This window comes from Cyprinus carpio, unplaced genomic scaffold, assembly GCF_018340385.1.
Source record: "Cyprinus carpio isolate SPL01 unplaced genomic scaffold, ASM1834038v1 S000006749, whole genome shotgun sequence".
In the NCBI taxonomy this organism is placed as follows: Eukaryota; Metazoa; Chordata; class Actinopteri; order Cypriniformes; family Cyprinidae; genus Cyprinus; species Cyprinus carpio.
The window spans coordinates 335,466-346,495 of NW_024879348.1; the positions used below are offsets into that span (position 1 = coordinate 335,466).

General features: G+C 36.9%; 1 pseudogene; it reads right to left on the bottom strand.

The window, feature by feature from the left end:
* Nucleotides 1-297: 297 nt before the first annotated feature.
* LOC122144663 lies at nucleotides 298-6,433 on the bottom strand (annotated as a pseudogene).
* Nucleotides 6,434-11,030: the final 4,597 nt, after the last annotated feature.

Consider the following 11,030-nt stretch of genomic DNA (forward strand, 5'->3'; position numbering starts at 1 on the left):
AAATACAAAGTAAACTATCAGCATGTGTGCACCAATTTTTTAGTTAACATCCCTCACAAATTGGTTCCAAGGTTTCTTTGGTGGCTGCAAGAAAACAAAAACAAAGTGGTGTCAGATTTTTATTACAACCGCCATAATTTACAATATTTATAATTTCCAAGCACTTCCATGAAAATGTATGTCACTTACCTGCCAGATTCAATGACAACGATTTATCATCATCATCTCCATTTAACACACTATTTTCCCTGCTTATATCCTCCTCGTCATCTGTAATATGATGATGTCCTGCGGTTCTCAAACCACCTTCTCCTTCCTCCTCCGAATCTTCATCTCCGGTATTCCTGTCCCAGCATCTCCATAAAGACCCTTCATCACTGACTCGCACTCAAGGACTCGACCTGATACAGGACAACAAAACACAGTCAAATGGCCAATTGTGATTGGGAGATACTGTTTTAAGGCATGAAAAAACACAACAACTCACTCGCAGGCAGTGCTGTAATTCAGAAGGAGGCGGGTGTAAGTGGCTTCCCTTCTCCTTCTGCTTCACCCAGTCCTCCCACCCGGCGCAAGCGTTCGCGTCTCTGCATCAGATGAGGGTTTCGGTCCCCTCTGCCTGGATCCAGCGCTGCAGGTCAATCCTTTGGTCATTCTCAGGTAGGTATATCAATCATCTTTTCTGCTACTCATGGCTTTACCTGTTGGAGCAAACATATTGAAAAAAAGGTCAATCGTTAATACCCGCACAAGATTTGCTCATGAGCATCATACACTACAAACCTATTTTTTTTTAGTTTTGATATTTTGCATTATTTTCAGTTTTAAAGGAATAGTTGACCCCAAAACTGTACCTTCACGGGCATTCAAGACAGATTTACGTCACTTTCTCACAAATGGATCCTTTGCAGTGAATGGGTGTGCCGTCCAGAATGATGTGCGCAAAACAGCTGATAAAAACATCATAATAATCCACACGACTCCAGTCCCATAAATTAACATGTTTTAAATGGAAAAAAGCTACTGCGTGAAATATAGTGTGTTCTGTGATGAAAATAAACGCATCTAACATCTCACATTTTTCATTTATTGGGTTGAACTATTCCTTTAAGTTTGGATTTGACTTCATATTGGAATCTAAGAAATGAAGCTCTTTTTTTGTTTTTTGTTGTTTTAAGTAAAAAAAATCTGTAATGTGCATAATGTCAAGAAAGTTAAACAACTTTTTGAACAGGCACTTAGTGTGAATCAGAGGATCAATGCGTTGCTAATGCACTCAACACATGGCCAATACTCTTGATTGGCCCTTTGATTGAACTGTAAAGAGGCGTTGTGACAAATGTGAGGAAATAAAATATAACATAGTAACGTGTATAACCTCCCTCCCTTTAAACTAAAACAAAATTAAGGCCTACTAGAACACACGTGGCTACTCTTTTTACAATGGCAAATACAAAGCAACCGCGTTAAATCAAAAATTTAATAACACAAAGTGGACATAACGTTACATACTGTCTAGTTTTCCCCAAGTTGCTGCTGTAACGTAGGATACTTGAATCCTGAAGACAATCACATATGAAAAAGCGCGCAGCTGCACGGATTGTATTGGGCGGACACTATCCCGCTCGTTTAACTTCCTAAATCGGCAAAGCACAAAGTCTACCAGCACTGCAGGGAAGACTCTTTTATGGATAGCCTACAACCATACCAACATCCGACGACGAAAAACACTAAAAAGGAGGTGCGTAATAAAACAACTAAAAACGCACTGAGGTAAAACCAATGTCCAGTCTGTTACTGTATCTGTGCGCTGGCGGATGCAGTCTACAAGAGGCCACTTACACCTCTGATTAGTCCAGTAGCCCGTTTGACGCGGGCGGCGTTAACCACGCCCACCTCACACGTTACAAATAGCGGCGTACTTTACGGCATTGTTAGACGTAATTTAAGTATGTTGTTAAGGTCTAATGTTGCTTAACGCGTAGTTAAACATGTGCGTTCTATCTAATGACTATTAAAGATTCAATTAGTATTTTTTTTTTTTCAAGTGTACCATGTTACAACCGTCACCGCTTTCCCTTGAGGAAAGCCATTGCACCGCGGCGCTCTCTGTTAGTTTTCTCAGCGCAGGCAAGGATGGACCAATCACAGTACGAGTTTAGTTAGACCACATCTGGTGTTTAATTTTTAAGATTTTTTAAATGAAAAATAAAAGGAGCTCTGCGGATGAAACTTGCCGCCAAACACCGACTAAACATACCACAAAAAACCTGTTTGAACATTGATTGACACATATGATCCATTATTTTAATAAACACGTAAGCGTGATACCGGTACAACTATCTTTTTTAAGATTTAACTAATAACAAATTTAATAAATTAACCAATTAGGATGGTAAAAACACCACTGAATTATTTCAGCGCATTAGTCCAATGTACGCAGGAAATACAAAGAAAACAAAAAATTACATATGAAACAGGGGTAGCTCAGCAATCCTTTGCCCTAAAAAGCCCAGACCAACTAAATTAAATTGCAGAGGAAGCTTACTAGAAAAATGATCAAACAGTGAAATAATGTAGTGATATTACATCCTTTGTCTAGAAGTCTCCATGTGTATAATGTCACTGAATATGTAAAAATATAATTACAGCAAAGATAAATAAGTGAGTTACACCATAATTATGAACAGCATGAATTATTGATATCTGGTTGAATTCTGAGGGCCTAGCAACTTTCATATATTTTTCATATTTGAAACCCTTCTTGTCATTTACACTGTTAGGCGTCACTGGTGGTAACTCCGTGGGTTCACCGTGTTCATCCTCCACACTGCCCAACACCAGGCACCGGTTTTTCTTCAGAGGGTCCCCTGAGAGACATAATCTCCTGTATCTTCAGGATGATCGGTTACTTGTGCTGCACAATCCTGAGTTGAAAAGGATTCCTCTGAAAAACACAGTTGCCGAATGGATATAAAACAAGCTCTTTAAAAGAGATTAGAAAAAGAACGATGATACTCACGTTGAGAGACAGACGACAGAAGCCCACCTTCACCCTGGCCTTCAAGAGATGAGAGGAACACCTTGGAGGGACTGCTCAGTCAATTTTTATTTCCTGCGTTATCAGAAAAAGAAAACGTTTACAGCAGCCCTAACAAGTATGTTTCACTCTAATACAGAAATGAAATCAATTCTGAAATGAAAATCACCTGAGAGAGATTCATAGAAGTAAGGCATTTGTTTCCCGGATGAATGACTTTCCCTCCACGGTATGTTGCACCACTGCTTCCAGGTATCCAATAAAGGAATCACTCGTCCTCAACCACCTCCACTCTCTGACAAACAAATTGCTTCTATGTTTATGGGAAATACTGTGGTGTTTGAACGGTCGATACACACACACACACACACGACACATAGATTTTTTTTTATATAGAGGAGTAGAGAAGATTGGACTCAACAAGAGAGAGAGATGAGAGGACTGAGCGAGAGAGAGAGAGACCGAGGAGAGAGAAAACAGTTTAGCATATTCCTTCTGTTGTTTGTCTGTTGTTTGTCTTATTCTTACCTCTTGTTCAGATACTAGTAGATTATTGTCTTTTTGCACTGCCAGATTTTCCAGCCTGACTTCGGGGAACTTTATTATCTGAGTGAAAAGCATATAAAATGTACACAATAAAATATACCATTAAAAATATAAAGTCCACTTCTGAATCTCAAACAAACACAGTTTTCAAAGGAAGTTACATTACCCTTTTCTTGGCCACCTTTGACTCCTCTTTCTTTGCTTGCTGCCTGACCTGCGCGGTACTAGGTTTTCTCGTCTTTCTTAGGGTTGCTCCCATACACACAATAAAAAGAGACCCCCAGTAAAAGTCATGCAACCAAACCATCATGAAACAACCTGACAAACCATTGTGTTATAGCGGCTCCAATAAAAAGAGACAGACACTTTTCAATGTCATAAGTGAAAAGTGACTTGACATAAACGCCAAAGTATGGTGTCCCATACTCACAGAATTCGTGCTCTGCATTTAACCCATCCAAACCCCCCAGTGCACCACACACAGCAGTGGAACACACACACAACCACCAAAAATGTATAGAGAACAACACTGCTCTACCTTCTTTTTGGTGGAAATTCTTTTGTGTAGCCTTGTTGAGACGATCTAGTGAAGAGCTAACTGCTGCGGACGGGAGAGTGGTTAGAACCGCTCATGTGAGTCTGCAAGGACTAACCAGAAGATGGCTGCCCTCCCCTTGGACCATTGTTGATTCTTCACCTTTAATTAACAGCTTCCTCCTCTCAACTATCTCCTCATGTGTCAGAGCAAAGTGGCCAAGCACCTAAATAAGGAAATGAGAAAAAGATATGAATGGAAATATGCATGTTTATTGTGTCAAGTAGGGCAAATAGAATGTAGTTGTTAATAGGAGTATATAAGTATACACCTCAGCCAGATGAGCTGCTCCATTATCCCCTATCTGATTGTAGGATAACGACAGACACAGCAGGGACGGTTGAGACGCAGACCCTTTAAAAAGAGGGGCCATAGGTGATATTAAAAACTCAGTTTTAAGTATAATGCAGTCTTGACCATCATTAGAAAACCCTGTCTGAACCACCTTCAGAGATGCACCAGACTTCAATACACACAGCCTGAGCAATGTGAATTGCACCTGCATCACCGATACTATTATTAAGGCTAGTTGAGTGACAGGAGGTTTTTGTTGGAAGAGTAGTGTACAGTGGACAATGCCAAACCAATCAGACGAGCTCCTCCTTCCTCTCCTATATGATTATTACGTAGTGATAAGTCCGTCAACCCTAGCTATAAAATTGGACATTATTTGAAAAGAGCTGAGTTTTGAAAAAAAAATATTCAAGAACAACTACAAATAATAACAACTGCATTTTTGTCATTATGAGCGAGAGATGCAAGCAGCAAATGTATGTGTGTGATGTGTGTGTAGTGTGTGTGTGTGTGTGTGTGTGTGTGTGGTGTGTGTGTGTGTGTGTACCTACCTAAATTTAATTAATAGAAAGTTAATTGCTAAATGATGAGAAATCTATTTTATGACATTATTTGTGACAGCATCCTCATTTTACAGCATTTTTACACAAAGTGCCCTAAAATTGTATTGCCGATTTGCCGCTCAAGAAATATTTTGTTATTATAACCAATGCTGAAAACATTTTTAACTGTTGTTGTTGTTGATCAAATGAAAATGCATCCTTGCAAACTTTTGAATGGTACAATAGATATCTGTAAGCATCAAGTGTATGTATGTTTAAAAATGAAAAACGACTCACACATGCTGTCTTCCCCTATGAGTAAGTGGTAAACTCTGCTCAGCGGAAAGTCGATTACCCTCTAAAACCACCTTCCTATCAAGATAATAAATTGGGTAGATAAGCACAAACTTATAGGATTATAGCACACCAGTGGATGGATATTCATTAAAGACTATCATTTAAGCCTTTAATAACTTTGTGAGATTTAATTAATGTGGAAATGAATTAATGAAAAGTTATTTCTAACACAAACCACGATCAATTGTGTGTCTTAATAACACTGGCAAGACATAATTACAAGTCATGCTCGCCTTCGAAAAACAGTTCGACTGTCCTTACCTGAGATTTGAGCACAAAGACACTGTGTTTCTAATGGAGGTGAAAGTGGAATCCGTCAGGCCTGCAGACGCCACATGCTGCAAAGCATCACCATTCATGGGAAATTGGCATAACATGATGTTTATTTGCAACAGGGACACTCATAAACATACATACAATACACACACACACACACACACACACACACTCAAAGGCTTACTGTAAGCACTGTAGGTTAACTGAGGGATCAGGAAATATCCTGCTCAACCGGGCCTGAAGCACCACCACCTCATCCACCTTCCATCCTAAAATTAACATCAATAGTAAACAAAGGCATTTTGATATTAAACATTTCTTAGGTGTGGCAGTGTGAAACGGCTACAACTCTTACTGTTACAAAGAAGCAACAGCCTTACCAGATATTTTGACTTCCTTGACACTGCCGGGGTCTTTCATTCTCCAGCTCTAATTATGGAGACAAGGCTTAGAGGACCAGGTTGTCATTTTGACTTTCTAAAGATGTCTGAAATTGAACTCTCCTCTTCAGTCCGGGCTGGGGTTTTTATTATGAAAACATTACGATTTTTTTTTCATAATATGGAAGACAAATATAAATAGCATTACGTTTTAACATATCATCCTTTAGTAGAGTCGACATTACAATGTATGTTTTACGTACAACAGTATTTACCCATTAAACTACCTCTATTTGTAAAACGTTGACTGCTTTATCTTCACAGAAGGGATCTGTTTCAGACCCATGAGTGTGCCCAGCTCTGTGAAGTCCAGCTCAAGATTTCCTGAACACTGGTAAATCATCTTTTGAGCGACACAAAAACACACCGACATTGACTTAATGTGGCATCTTACAGACAGCATTTAACTCCTACAAACAGCATATCTTCGGACACGGCACATTATCTATTTCGGTTATTTAAATCTAGTCTCCGGCTATCGCGTCTTTCACAGTCCACACACACACTGCAGTTTTAGAGTTTTAGCTGGCTCTTCGTCAGTCACAGAATCCCACCTTGCTCCACTTTCTCGTTCCGTTGAGGATTTCTCAAACTCGTTTTTTTTTTTTTCGTTATTTTTTCATCTTTTAAAGCCCGCGAAAACTAACCAGCAGGTCGGTTAAACCTAAAACAAAACTAAATTATTAATATATATATATATGATTAATAATTATAATAAAGTTTCACCACTAAGCAACCCAATTTTATTCAGCTCTGTCGCTCGCTCAGGTTGTAGTGTTCCGTTGCCATGCCCAACAGCTGGCGCCTCACTTACTTAAACTATTAGTGGATTGGCTGGCGGTCACCTAGACGGATGGCGGATAGGAGATCGGGAAAAAAAGGTAAAATACCGAAAAAAAAAAAAAAAAAAAAATAAAAACACGTTCTGGTAGATAAAACCTTACAAAAATGACACCATATAGCAATTTTTCTTGCACCTATTTATTAAATACAATAAAAAAATAATGTATTCAGGTATGTGTAACTAATAAAAAAGGAAAATTTACTTAAATTCATACATTAATAAACTGAGAAGGCAGGGTAGTTTAAAAACGATTCTTATTTTTTAGCTCCAGACGGGCGGGGAAAAACCAAAAATATACCTTTCGCCTATAACATGTGTTAATTGCAGGAACTGTTTTTCTGGAGGTGTTGGTTATGACCCCAAGTAAGAAGATTAGAATTAGAGTAACTTGCTTTAATAATTGCTTTCAGTAAAATATCTAAGGTGCTGATGTTGAAATTGGGAAAATAGATTTAATTTTTTTCAAATTAATATAATTCTTCCGTCAGGACATGGTAATATTTCTTAAATGTAATATACTAGAATCTTTATTGAAGTTAGAGTTTAAAGTTTTGATAAATTATAAAATTTTAGATGGGAAGAGGCACATAACATACATTCTTGGTCATTAATTTTGAAGCAAACATGTTGTTGCAATTTTAATAACGAAATAGGCAGACAAATGCCTCAAGAATTAATATTGATGCATCATCAGTATATGTGAAAAAGACATCAGTTAGCATTAATTGGAGTTCAAATGATGGGTACACATTGTCAATGTGCTACGCAATAGTTAAAATTCACTTTATTTGAAGATGTAATGACTGTCCATACAGTAAAGTTAAAATACGCTTTCGTATGTATACCTGGAGTAATAATGGTTTTTATGACCTAATAAAGAACCGTATCACAGATTCTCTGCTAAATGTATGACCAACAGGCAAGTATATTCACAATAATGTAGTGCTTTTTATTAAAAAACAAACAAACAAACAAAACAAATAGAATATAAAACAAAAAAAAAGTAAAAACCAACAGCATTTTCATGACTTTATAATTACAAACTTTGAACCAGAGTGGAAGAAGTTTCGACAAACTGTACACAACATCACAAAACCCCTGCCAGTCTGTCCATATACAATGCTTGCATCTTATTTTGTGATTGTCTAAAAAAAGAACTAAACAAATCGCACAAAAAAACACACAAATACAAGAAATACAAGCATTATATTTATGACCGCTATCACAAAAAACAGAACAATCTTTTCTCAGTTGAAGAACAAAAAAACAAAACAAAAAAAAATTTCAAAAGGAGATTAAGAACATGTTATTGGGTTGACAGCTTCTTTTTTCTGCCAAAATATCATTTTACATTTTTATTTTGGTTTGTTTTTTAGTGTTCAACACTTTGCAGCAAAAAAACGAGGAACAATTATATCTTTTTTCTCCTCAAAAAGTAATAATAATAATAATAATAATTAGAATAATGTTAATATTAATTATTACAGTGACGGGTGCCAGGTGTGGGGTCTCTGCGGCGTCCCCTTCCACAAAGTCCATCAGACGATCCTCCCTCTCGCACCGAGCTCAAATCTTGGTTTCGCGGGTAACAAAGTTTCAGACGGTTCGTCACTTACGCCGGAAATTTGTATGCGATTATTAATCATATAGTCTGCCGCTTTCTCATCAAGTTACATGTGACAGTTCAGTCGATACAAATCGCATAATAATAATAATAATAATAATAATAATAATACATATAGGGCTGAATCCTGTACAATACAATACACAAAATCCATTATCAAGATATTGCTTTTGGAGACATTTCTCACATTTTCCTGTCTGTTTATATACATAGCTTGGCACTATACAGCGTTCTTTCCTTTCGTTTGTCAGTTTTCATCGTTTTGTTTCTTTCCTCGTCGGTCCATCTAAGGGGTTTGAAATACTTATCTGTCATAGCTGATGCATTAAGGGCAAAAATCTCATCATGATTTCCTTTATAAACATTCTCCATGGCAACCTGAAAGGCCATTAAAACCGATAAAAGAAAAGCAAAAGAAAACAGCAACAAGAAAACCTGAACCCGACCCCGTCCCACCCGCCCTACAAGCCACTCACAAATAATATGACATTACATGATACAATAAGTTCTTGTGAATTCATGAATTTAACGGTTTATTATCTGCTGTCAAGCCCTTAGTTGTTTCCTCTTTCGTATTTATATTATTAGAATGGGCTCACTCACACACCACACACACCGCGCTACGCGCTCACACAACACCGTAAAGAATCTCACACACTACCATAAACACAAAACGCTCAAGATAACGGCATTCTAAGGCGTTATATAAAGCCAGCGTGCCTCCACTGCTAGATTTTGTTTGTTTGTTTGTTTGTTTTTGTATTTATTTTGAGCTGGTGAATTAAATACTTTTTTAAAAAAGGGGGCGGGGCTGGCAGCCATTCTAACCAATCGCAAGGTATCCCCCACGATAACAGGAGCTAAACATTCCAGCCCAGTCCCTAAGTCCCGAGCTCACAAATATGGATATTTAATTACAGTATAACAAATAAAAAACGAACAGAAGAAGAAGTTAACATACTTATGTTTTGCTTTATCATACAGCATTGATCAATACTGCGTGAGTGTTAGTGTGTCTTATCCGTACATCTCCGGGAGCGAATGATGTCCTTGTTGTTAAAAGTGCAGTTAGCCAACGTTCTTTCTCAGCTCTCTCTCTTTTTCTCAGTCTGTGGGCAGTGTGTGTGCGCTACACTGCACCTCCTATGATGCTCCTATTTATTTATTTTTCGCCTCGTTTTCTTTCTTGGTTGCACTCAAGTCATTCCCATTGTCGACCACAAAGTGGCGCCGGACTCCCCTGTTTCCATTTGCACCCGAAACGAAGGCCAAATATAGTACCACTTAGTCATAGGAGACATTTGACCAGTAGTTCATCTGCAGTAATTAGAATTTCAAAGCGTTCTTCAGTTTAAAACTTTCCTATGTCTGACACTTGCTCTTTTTAAATGCATCGAGGTTGAGGACTTGCAGCAAAATGCATGTCCTCAGTGCACGAAACTCGGGCTGGTCTCTCTTGTAGCTCCTTTAGAAAAAGAAACCGCAAGATATAAATATGAACTTGTCGCCTTTCACCTCTGTTCATTATTCTCTTGCTGCTCTGCAAGCGTGCTCTGCAGAGAGTGTAGTCAGCATTACTTCCTGCAAATAAATTCGCTCAGTCCAAGCGTCCGTCTGCGGAGGCGGCGACCAGAGCCTTCCCTCCAGAAGATACGGTTTCACATCTATCGCTGTAAGAGACACTATAACATTAGTTTGCATCACAGAAGAGGTTACAGTAGTTTTGAAGCAAAATTGGGGCAAAATTAGCAGATTTGAATACACATGGGTGTTTAAAAAGTGTTTAAACGTAGGGTTATGTATATAAAACCAGGCTTCTGTGAATCAGTTTTTAAGATTTTTTTTTCCAATTATTCAGAATAAAATAGGCCATATTAAATAATGGACAATAAGCAATAACATTATATAATAATAATAAAAAAAATATTATTACTATTTCCCAACTAAAACTGTATAAATATGAATAAAATAATACATTATTTACTTATATTAACATTCATGGCTGAATCTCAGAATAAGGTCAAAGATAAACAAAATTCTAAAGACAAAATATATTTTGAAAGTATAATGTAACGTTATATTATATTATTTATTAGAACACAATATGAATAGTATTAATTATTAATAAAAATAAACTAATTTACAATCTAAAAACTGCAAATATAAATAATGTAAATTATTGACAATTAATGATCATTTATAAAGTGAATCTAACAGAAAATGTCTAGGTCAAATTTCACTAAATAAAATAAACAAACAAACAACATTTTTTATGAAATATCCAGATCAAATCTAAGCAAAAACTACAACAATATATATTTTGTTGTATAGTATAATGTAGTTTAACTTTAAAACACAAAATAATATTATCAATTTTAATATGAATAATATTAGTTTAAATATCTATGTAATGTCATTTATATAATTAGTCATCTAAAACAGCAAAATATGAATAAAATAACAAATGATTGA